Raw genomic sequence first — 12,114 nt, 5'->3', positions numbered from 1 at the left:
TCATTCTATTTATCCTTAATGTAATGTAAATGGGCTAACTGCCCCAATCAAAAGGCACAGGGTATGAGATTAGATAAAAAAACAAGATCCATCGATGTGCTGCCTGCAAGAGACTCATTTTAGACCCAAAGACACCTCCAGATTGAAAGTGAAGGGGTGGAAAACCATCTACTATGCTAATGGACATCAAAAGAAAGCTGGGGTGGAAATCCTTATATCAGAAAAATTAGGTTTTAAACCAAAGACTATAATAAGAGATGAGGAAGGACACTATATCCTATTTAAAGGGTCTATCCAACAAGAAGATCTAACATTTATAAATATCTATGCCCCTAACATGGGAGCAGCCAATTATATAAGCCAATTAATAACAAAATCAAAGAAACACATTGACAACAATACAATAATAGCAGGGGACTTTAACACCACCCTCACAGAAATGGACAGATCATCTAAGCAAAAGGTCAACAAAGAAATAAAGACTTTAAATGACACACTAGACCAAATGGACTTCACAGATATATTCAGAACATTCCATCCCAAAGCAACAGAATACACATTCTTCTCTAGTGCCCATGGAACATTCTCCAGAATAGATCACATCCTAGGTCACAAATCAGGTCTCAACTGGTACCAAAAGATTGGAATCATTCCCTGCATATTTTCGAACCACAATGCTTTGAAACTAGAACTCAGTCACAAGAGGAAAGTGGGAAAGAACTCGAATACATGGAGGCTAAAGAGCATCCTACTAAAGAATGAATGGGCCAACCAGGAAATTAGAGAAGAACTAAAAAATTCATGGCAACAAATGAAAATGAAAACACAACTGTTCAAAATCTTTGGGATGCAGCAAAGGCAGTCCTAAGAGGAAAGTATATAGCAATACAAGCCTTTCTCAAGAAACAAGAAAGGTCTCAACTCCACAACCTAACCCTACACCTAAAGGAGCTGGAGAAAGAACAGCAAATAAAGCCTAAACCCAGCAGGAGAAGAGAATTAAAGATCAGAGCAGAAATCAATGAAATAGAAACCAAAAGAACAGTAGAATAGATCAACAAAACTAGGAGCTGGTTCTTTGAAAGAATTAAGAAGACTGATACACCCCTGGCCAGACTTATCAAAAAGAAAAGAGAAAGGACCCAAATAAATAAAATCATGAATGAAAGAGGAGAGATCACAACCAACACCAAAGAAATACAAACAATTATAAGAACATTTATAAGCAACTATATGCCAGCAAATTAGACAATGTGGAAGAAACAGATGCATTCCTAAAGACGTATAAACTACCAAAACGGAACCAGGAAGAAACAGAAAACCTGAACAGACCCATAACCAGTAAGGAAATTGAAGCAGTTATCAAAAATCTCCCAATAAACAAGAGCCCAGGGCCAGATGGCTTTCCAGGGGAATTCTACCAAACATTTAAAGAAGAATTAATGCCTATTCTTTTGAAACTGTTCCAAAAAATAGAAATGGAAGGAAAACTTCCAAACTCATTTTATGAGGCCAGCATTATCCTGATCCCAAAACCAGACAAAGACCCCATCAAAAAGGAGAATTACAGACCAATATCCCTGATGAACATGGATGCAAAAATTCTCACCAAAACACTAGCCAATAGGATCCAACAGTACATTAAAAGGATTATTCACCACGACCAAGTGGGATTTATCCCTGGGCTGCAAGGTTGGTTCAACATCTGCAAATCAATCAATGTGATACAATATATTAATAAAATAAAGAACAAGAACCATATGATCCACTCAACAGATGCAGAAAAAACATTTGACAAATTACAGCATCTTTTCTTGATTAAAACTCTTCAGAGTGTAGGGATAGGGGGTACATACCTCAATACCATAAAAGCCATCTATGAAAAACCCACAGTGAGTATCATTCTCAATGGGGAAAAACAGAGCTTTACTCCTAGGGTCAGGAACACGGCAGGGATGTCCACTATCACCACTGCTATTCAACATAGTACTAGAAGTTCTAGCCTCAACAACCAGAAAATAAAAAGAATAAAAGGCATCCAAATCAGCGAAGAAGTCAAACTCTCACTCTTTGCAGATGATATGATATTTTATGTAGAAAACCCAAAAGACTCCACCCCAAAACTGCTAGAACTCATAAATGAATTCATTTAAGTGGCAGGATATAAAATCAATCCATAGAAATCAGCAACAACAAGACAGAAGAAAGAGAAATTAAGGAGCCCATCCTATTTAAAATTGCACCCAAAACCATAAGATACCTTGGAATAAATCTAATAAATCTAACCAAAGAGGCAAAGAATCTGTACTCAGAAAACTATAAAATACTCATGAAAGAAATTGAGGAAGACACAAAGAAATGGAAACCATTCCATGCTCATGGATTGGAAGAACAAATATTGTGAAAATGTCTATGCTACCTAGAGCAATCTACACATTTAATGCAATCTCTATCAAAATACCATCCACTTTTTTCAAAGAAATGGAACAAATAATCCTAAAATTTGTATGGAGCCAGAAAAGCCCCCAAATAGCCAGAGAAATGTTGAAAAAGAAGACCAAAACTGGTGACATCACAATTCTGGACTTCAAGCTCTGTTACAAACCTGTAATCATCAAGACAGTAAGGTACTGGCACAAAAACAGACACATAGATCAACGGAACAGAATAGAGAGCCCAGAAATGGACCCTCAATTGTATGGTCAACTAACCTTTGACAAAGCAGGAAAGAATGTCCAATGGAAAAAAGACAGTCTCCTCAACAAATGGTGTTGGGAAAATTGGACAGCCACATGCAGAAGAATGAAACTGGACCATTTCCTTACACCACACACAAAAATAGACTCAAAATGGTTGAAAGACCTAAATGTGAGACAGGAATCCATCAAAATCCTAGAGGAGGACACAGGCAGCAACCTCTTCGACCTCAGCTGCAGCAACTTCTTCCTAGACACATTGCCAAAGGCAAGGGAAGCAAGGGCAAAAATGAACTCTTGGGACTTCATCAAGATAAAAAGCTTTTGCACAGCAAAGGAAACAGTCAAGAAAACCAAAAGATAACTGGTAGAATGGGAGAAGATATTTGCAAATGACATATCAGATAAAGGGCTAGTATCCAAAATCCATAAAGAACTTATCAAACTCAACACCCAAAGAACAAATAATCCAATCAAGAAATGGGCAGAAGACATGGACAGACATTTCTGCAAAGAAGACATCCAAATGGCCAACAGACACATGAAAAAGTGCTCAACATCACTCGGCATCAGGGAAATCCAAATCAAAACCTCAATGAGATACCACCTCACACCAGTCAGAATGGCTAAAATTAACAAGTCAGGAAATGACAGATGTTGGCGGGGATGCAGAGAAAGGGGAACCCTCCTACACTGTTGGTGGGAATGCAAGCTGGTGCAGCCACTCTGGAAAACAGTATGGAGGTTCCTCAAAAAGTTGAAAATAGAGCTACCCTATGACCCAGCAATTGCACTACTGGGTATTTACCCCAAAGATACAAATGTAGTGATCCGAAGGGGTACGTGCACCCCGATGTTTATAGCAGCAATGTCTACAATAGCCAAACTATGGAAAGAGCCAAGATGTCCATCGACAGATGAATGGATAAAGAAGATGTGGTGTACACACACACACACACACACACACACACACACACAATGGAATATTATGTAGCTATCAAAAAAACGAAATCTTGCCATTTGCAATGATGTGGATGGAACTAGAGGGTATTATGCTAAGCGAAAGTCGATCAGAGAAAGGCAAGTATCATATGATCTCACTGATGTGAGGAATTTGAGAAACAAGACAGAGGAGCATAGGGGAAGGGAGGAAAAAGTGAAACAAGATGAAACCAGAGAGGGAGACAAACCATAAGAGACTCTTAATCTCAGGAAATAAACTGAGGGTTGCTGGAGTGGTGGGGGGTGGGAGGGATGGGGTGGCTGGGTGATGGACATTGGGGAGGGTATGTGCTATGGTGAGCGCTGTGAATTGTGTAAGACTGATGAATCACAGACCTGTACCTCTGAAACAAATAATACATTATATGTTAGGAAAAAAAAAATAGTAGGAAGCGAAAAATGAAGGGGGGGAATTTGGAGGGGGAGACGAACCCTGAGAGACTATGGACTCTGAGAAACAAACTGAGGGTTTTAGAGGGGAGGGGGTTGGGGGGATGGGGTTAGCCTGGTGATGGGTATTAAGGAGGACATGTATCGCATGGAGCACTGGGTGTTATACGCAAACAATGAATCATGGAACACTAAATCAAAAACTAATGATGTAATGTATGGTGACTAACATAATAAAATAAAATTAAAAAAAAATTACAATAGTCTTATTTGTTGGGATATATGATCAATGCTATTTCATACATTTCATTTGTTATTGTGCATTCAAAGACAACTCTGAGTACCTTAAGCAAATATTAAGAAGAAATCAGTATGATCCAAAGAATTACAGAAATTAATGTTATCTCATCAACAAAGCTCACCCCAATAGTCAATGAGAAATTCCTATCAATTGTTAAAAAAAAGTTTTAAACAGATGTTTCTTGTTTTGGAAATTAAAAACTACCAGCATCAGACCACAGTATAATGAACAGGAAACATGATCCAGATCTGAGGGCTCAGCATCAACAATTCTCTGGTCACCACCCTAGTTGCCAAAATCTGAGAAAAGACATTAGGAAATCCCATTCAGTGTATTCTCAAAATACTAATAATTCCAAAGGTTTTGTGGTCAAGGAACTCCCACTTCCTGTTGACAATTTGAGGAGGCTGCAAGGGCTCAGCAATATAAAATGAATCCTGCGTGTAGCCAAATTACTACCATTATAGTGCTTTGGGAGGGTAAGAATATCTTTCAAATGCCTCCCCACTGAGATAGATTTTAAAATACCTAAAGTCTATTAGGAATAGTTTCATTTATAAATGAGAAATATAATTCATTCAAAAAGAAAGAAAAAAGTTTCTACATATATTAAACTGAGATAAGAAATTAGAAGTAGCAGAAACATATGAACTCTTCACAGTAACTCTCAAAGTGAAGAATAAACCAAGAGAAAATGAACAGAGACAATGCATTAAAAATCTGTTTTCAGGGGGCATCTGGGTGGCTCAGCCGGTTAAGAGACTCTTTATTTTGGCTCAGGGTCCTGACATTTGGCTCATGATCTCAGGGTCCTGACATTGAGCCCCATGGCAGGATCCGTGCTGGGCGTGGAGCCTGCTTAAGATTCTCTCTCTCCCTTTTCCTCTCCCCTACCCCCTCCCAACTTGCACATGTGTGTTCTATCTCTTAAAAAAAAAAAAAAAAATCTGTTTTAAACCAGTCATAGAACAGCAGCAAAAGCACTATCTGGAAAACAAAAGGTAAGCTAGTTTCCACTTGAGATTTTTCTTTCCATTTTATCCAAACTCTAATAGGCTCTTTTGATTACCTACTGTGTTCAAGTCAGTGTTGCTTAGATATTAATTCCTGTCTCATAGAAACTAAAGAGAAGCTCGTGACTGAAGCATATTCTCCTTCAGTTATCAAGCTGTGGCCTTGTCTCTTCACCATCCATGTCTCCCTTCTGACTGTATCACCTCCTCTAAGAATTTTCCCACAGACTGGTTTAGGAGGGCCTGGGATGCCTACACTCTTCACTGTGTCTCCATGGGCCATTCACATTTTCTCTAGTAACAATTAGCATGTTCCAAATATTTGTTAGGCATCTGCCTCCAGACATAGTGATATCCTAAGGAAAGGAATCTGTATTCTACTCATTTTTGCTTCCCCAGTGCCTTTCCTAGTTCCTGGCTGGCACTTAATAAATGTTTGTTGCAACTGGAGTCACCAAATACTCATAGTTTTAGGACCATAGAGTCCAGATGATGAACTCTTCCCTCCAAAAATGTATTTCCAGCAAATAACTATAGTCTAAGTAAGCTGTATTATAATCATATTTTAGATTGTCTCTCCAAGGCAGTACCTGCATTTTGACCTTCTGTATTAACTTACTGACTATAAGAGTGGGGACCTTGCTGGTGCATCAGTAAAGGTGCCCCTGTGAGTCCCTCACTGCAAGCCAAATGGCAGAATTCTGAATGTAGTATAAGAGCTCATGATCGTGTGGGTGGCATGCACCTATACCAAGTAAATACAGAGTAATTTATTAAAAAATAAGCTTTCAGTAAGTTATTCTTTATCTATTGTTTACTTTCCTTATATTGTCTAAGTGCACTCTTAATCTTGTTTTTGTCCTGAAATTTCTTGAGAGAAAATATAGTTATATTTCAAATTAAAAGTTACATTACCTTACAGAAGGAATCAACTTGTTTTCATGTGATCAATGAAATCTCAAATATGCATACAAGAGCCCTCAGATATCTATAAAAGTCACTCCCTTTTAAAGGTTTGTCCTATGGTGCTTTAAATTTTTCAAGTTGAGAAATCAAAAGAAAACCCTTCCTCCCTTTCTTCCTTCCTTCCTAGAGAGAGTGAGCTCACATGCAAGTGGGGGAGGGTAATGGGGGAGAGGTTCAGAGGGAGAGAGAGAATCTTAAGCAGGATCCACGCTGGGACCTGTGGCTCACTCTCACAACCCTGAGATCATGACCTGAGCCAAAATCAAGAGTCGGACCCTCAAATGACTGAGCCACCCAAGCATCCCAGAAAGCTCTTTCTTTTAATGATTGTATTAAAATTTTATAGCTGTTACAATGGAACAAAAAACCTTCCTTTAAAAATAGTTTTCAAGAAATTATTGCCTAAAATATGATATTCACTTTCTTGGTAGAATAACACCTTTCGGTAAATTACAAGTCCAATTCAGTAGAAATGATTTTTCAAATATTCAAATTAATTGGATATGTTTCAATTTCTGTGTCAAATTATTGCACGGAAATAACAGTATTAATGATCATAATTATGCATCATGTTTTCTGAGTATATCTAATTTACAAATTATATATATTTATACATTTATATTTTATAATCCTCATGACAAACCTATGAGGTAAATATTATGTCTATTTTAGGGTTGGAAAAGTGAGACTCAGAAATTCAAGTGACTTGAACATTTGGCAGGTAGTAAGTACATGGATAAATTGAGAATTGCAAATCCAAAGTGAATGCCCTCAATCCCCTACCTGATAACCTGTGGTGTCATGTGAAGTGTGTGAGCTATGGACAGAGGAGTTTGAGTTTGTATCAGTAAGAACTGAGCATGGAGTATGGACATATTCAAAATACCTTTCATTGTTCAAAGACCATAGATGAAATTTTGAAAATAAAACCAACTTAATACAATGTATACCTTTACTCTTACATATAGAATGAAATGAAGATTATTACTGATAAACAAACTGTGTCCATTTCTTTCTTGTTCAAAGATGTGTATCAACTATGTTGAAACCACATGAGGATCCTAGTCAATGTGAACTGAAATATGAAAACCTTTCATGACAAAATAAAAAGCAAGACAATGCAAAACACAGATGGCAGTGGAAATAGTTTTTTTAGGAGAACAGTCACACACAAAAAAAATTAACCCAAAAACAGATAAATGTTTATTAAAAAAAAGAAAAAAAAAAAAACCTGATCAGTAATGCAAGTGATAGATGAAAACAATTAAAATGTATTACTCTTGTGGTAGGAAAAGTGAATTAAATATTAAAATTATGGGCTCTCTATAGTAAAGAAATTCTTTTTAAATTGTGCATACAATGTTTTATATATTTTTTGAATTTTAATTATTAATTAATTTTTAAAGCAATATAGAATTTTGTTTCAGTTTCAACCCAAACTAGAAGTGTCTTTTCTATCAGAAAAGGACTGATTATCAAATATTCTTCATCACTACAATTTAGGTGGAATCCAGAGATGGCTGAGCAAGTCTCAGGGGGCCCATCTATAGCATATAGAGGGGAAAATGTGATTTCCCATCACAGAAAATAGCAGCAAGCATTGTGTAGGGTGTTTTAGATGGAAGAAAAATCTCCTCAGCAGTATATTTGACAAAAATTATGTGCTGAAATTAACCTTTGAACAGCTGCAAAACCAGATACAGAATGTGTTTTGCAAGTGGACTATGGGCTCTGAAACAAAGCAAATCCATAACTGCTGGCCTGAGACAGAAATGGTGGAAGACACACAAAAGAGAATGAGTATAACCCATATTCCTTCTATATATTTGTCACTTCCCATTTCATGATCAGAAACAAAAACACCTTGCCAGTTACAGCTGGAGAGGGGTATTTAAACTCAGTGGTTTTCCTCGACTATAAAAATTTATGTCAGTTATTTGATGCCCAGAGTCTTGGTGGTGTCTCCTTTACAACTGAAGTGACTTGTCAGATATGTGCAATAAAAGCTCAAAGAACTATATAAGGCATTATTAAGTTACACATTTCTTATATGTAAAAACTCCCGCTCTTGTTAGGTTTAGATACTTCATCCGAATGGGAAGAAATTGAGCTGAATACGTTTACATAGCATGAGACACTATTTAAGGAGAGAGGAGAGGCAAACATGAAACTGAAATTTTCATAACAAAGAAAAAGATAAAAGAAAATAGTTACCCTTTGTTTAGTCTCTGTTAGAGAACAAATACTCATAATTAAACTGTAACTGGAATCAAAATGTAGTTTGGGATAAACAACCTAAATGGCCTCCAAGATAAATTACAGTACTCATTTCTCTATTGTTAGTTTGTTCTCTCCAGTTTTCACCAAGAAGCAGGACTGTGGGGATTCAGTACTTCTGTGTCACCACTAAGCAGGTTCTCTTATGCCAGCAAGCTTAGCAACTTGTTTGAGTCTGGCCACTTGCTCACCATCTGGAACTACTTCATATGCTCATTACAAAAGAGAGAGAGAGAGAGAGAAAGAAAGAAAAAAAGAGAGAGAAAGAAAGAGAGAAAGGAAGGATGAGTAACAGTATTTGTTCTGGGTTGTCTTTTCTTTTACAAAACTTGCTGTATGCCCTACCCAGGCATCCTTTGCATCTGGAGTCACAATTTATCTGACACTGGGTTTGACTATAGAATTATTCCCTAGAAATATCTAAGTTCTGGATCCCATGTCATTATTCTTGATTTCCAAGAGAAAAACATAGTTTTATTATTTAAACATTTAATTTTCAGTCTTTTGCACCTTTTAGCCTGTATTGCTCAATTTGCTGTCATTCTTGTGAAGGTATGTTTGATGTGTGAGGAAAATTGACAAAGGGGACTTTTTACTAAAAAAGACACAGCCTATATGGCATGTACTTTGGCTCACATTTTGTCATGGGTTGAGGATGAGGCATGGGAGGTGGGATGGTATGGAGAGAGAGGCTACAGTGGGTTGGTAGTCTCAGAGAGATGAAGCTCCATTTTAGTCAGGACACCCCTTTCATCAAAATGTCCATGCTAGTCATTTCTTAGGATAGACAGAATGAGGAAATGGATACAAAGGGCTCTCAGGTTAAAGCTGCATCTGTTTAAAATTTGTGAAAAACCATATTTAAAGTTTTAGTACTCGCTCAACATTTTGATTTGTAACTAGCATTGGATAATTTAATACAGAAATAGCTTACAGATTATGTTGTAGTTATAGCCTAAAGAAATTTCCAGGTACTATATTTGAAAGGTATTAACCTTAATTCTTTTGGTTGATTTTATGATTGTTTCACAAAAAAAAGAGAACTTCCTTGTTGACCTCCCTAAAGTAGGGGTTAGTAATTAAGGCACACGTGCCAAACTACACCTGAGGACTTATTTTCATTGGTATGCATGCTAGTAGCCTTCTCTTGAGAGAATAATCACCAGCTGCGTTTTGCAACATGTGAGAATGTGTGGGTGGACTAACCACTTCCCCACGTATCTCCTGCCTAGTCTCAATATCACTGTACCCCACCTGGCTCTCTAGAAGCACAGGTGCTACCAGGGAGGCCCATCCCTTGTTTAAGGGATGGTCAACTCCAGCTGGGCCCACAGTCTGGTACTTGGTCCACCATCAGAATGTGGGAGGGGATTATAAAATAAGAAAAATAAAACCAGTATTTGTTGAGCATCTTATACCTGCAGGATAGTCTTTGTAATCTTCAGAGGTTAAAGAACTTTCCCAGATGACAAAGTCATAACTGGTTTAGGTGACTGAAACTTATGACTTCTGACTCCAAATGCTGTCACAATTTCATTATATTTGGCTCTGTGTCTTTCTAAAGAAGATAATTATTATTCTTTAGAAGAAATCTCTTAAACTGTTACTCTCAGGAAGCACTGCTCCAAATGTTCCTTATTTGTCATGAAGAAAGTGTTTTGTCATAAACTCTTTGGGTATCTGTGTGTTAAAAATCACCTTCTGCCCAAAAAGAAATAAAAGGCATCCGAATCGGCAAAGAAGTCAAACTCTCACTCTTTGCAGATGATATGATACTTTATGTAGAAAACCCAAAAGACTCCACCCCAAAACTGCTAGAACTCATACAGGAATTCAGTAAAGTGGCAGGATATAAAATCAATGCACAGAAATCAGTGGCATTTCTATACACCAACAACAAGACAGAAGAAAGAAAAATTAAGGAGTCGATCCCATTTATAATTGCACCCAAAACCATAAGATACCTAGTAATAAATCTAACCAAAGAGGCAAAGAATCTGTACTCAGAAAACTATAAAATACTCGTGACAGAAATTGAGGAAGACACAAAGAAATGGAAAAAAGTTTCATGCTCCTGGATTGAAAGAACAAATACTGTGAAGATGTCAATGCTATCTAGAGCAATCTACACATTTAATGCAATCCCTATCAAAATAACATCCACTTTTTTTAAAGAAATGGAACAAATAATCCTAAAATTTGTATGGAGCCAGAAAAGACCCCGAATAGCCAGAAGAATGTTGAAAAAGAAAAGCAAAGCTAGTGGCATCACAATTCCGGACTTCAAGCTCTATTACAAAGCTGTCATCATCAAGACAGTATGGTACTGGCACAAAAACAGACACATAGATCAACGGAACAGAATAGAGAGCCCAGAAATGGACCCTCAACTGTATGGTCAACTAATCTTTGACAAAGCAGGAAAGAATGTCCAATGGAAAAAAGACAGTCTCCTCAACAAATGGTGTTGGGAAAATTGGACAGCCACATGCAGAAGAATGAAACTGAACCATTTCCTTACACCACACACAAAAATAGACTCAAAATGGTTGAAAGACCTAAATGTGAGACAGGAGTCCATCAAAATCCTAAAGGAGGACACAGGCAGCAACCTCTTCGACCTCAGCCGCAGCAACTTCTTCCTAGAAACATCGCCAAAGGCAAGGGAAGCAAGGGCAAAAATGAACTCTTGGGACTTCATCAAGATAAAAAGCTTTTGCACAGCAAAGGAAACAGTCAACAAAACCAAAAGATAACTGATAGAATGGGAGAAGATATTTGCAAATGACATATCAGATAAAGGGCTAGTATCCAAAATCCATAAAGAACTTATCAAACTCAACACCCAAAGAACAAATAATCCAATCAAGAAATGGGCAGAAGACATGGACAGACATTTCTGCAAAGAAGACATCCAAATGGCCAACAGACACATGAAAAAGTGCTCAACATCACTCGGCATCAGGGAAATCCAAATCAAAACCTCAATGAGATACCACCTCACACCAGTCAGAATGGCTAAAATTAACAAGTCAGGAAATGACAGATGTTGGCGGGGATGCAGAGAAAGGGGAACCCTCCTACACTGTTGGTGGGAATGCAAGCTGGTGCAGCCACTCTGGAAAACAGTATGGAGGTTCCTCAAAAAGTTGAAAATAGAGCTACCCTATGACCCAGCAATTGCACTACTGGGTATTTACCCCAAAGATACAAATGTAGTGATCCGAAGGGGTACGTGCACCCCGATGTTTATAGCAGCAATGTCCACAATAGCCAAACTATGGAAAGAGCCAAGATGTCCATCGACAGATGAATGGATAAAGAAGATGTTACATTGTATATATATATATATATATATATATATATATCCATATATCCATATATCCATACACACACACACACACACACACACACACACACACACACACAATGGAATATTATGCAGCCATCAAAAGGAATGAAATCTTGC

The 12,114-nt window shown here is 37.5% G+C and overlaps 1 long non-coding RNA gene across 1 annotated transcript in view; it reads right to left on the bottom strand.

Annotated features, from left to right (window-relative positions):
- LOC144381116 (uncharacterized) overlaps positions 1-12,114 on the bottom strand; it is a 168,222-nt gene that overhangs the window by 68,077 nt on the left and 88,031 nt on the right. The gene's annotated exons all lie outside the window — the stretch shown is intronic.

This window comes from Halichoerus grypus, chromosome 2 (assembly GCF_964656455.1).
Source record: "Halichoerus grypus chromosome 2, mHalGry1.hap1.1, whole genome shotgun sequence".
Classification (NCBI taxonomy): domain Eukaryota; kingdom Metazoa; phylum Chordata; class Mammalia; order Carnivora; family Phocidae; genus Halichoerus; species Halichoerus grypus.
This window is presented reverse-complemented; position numbering and strand designations above follow the sequence as displayed.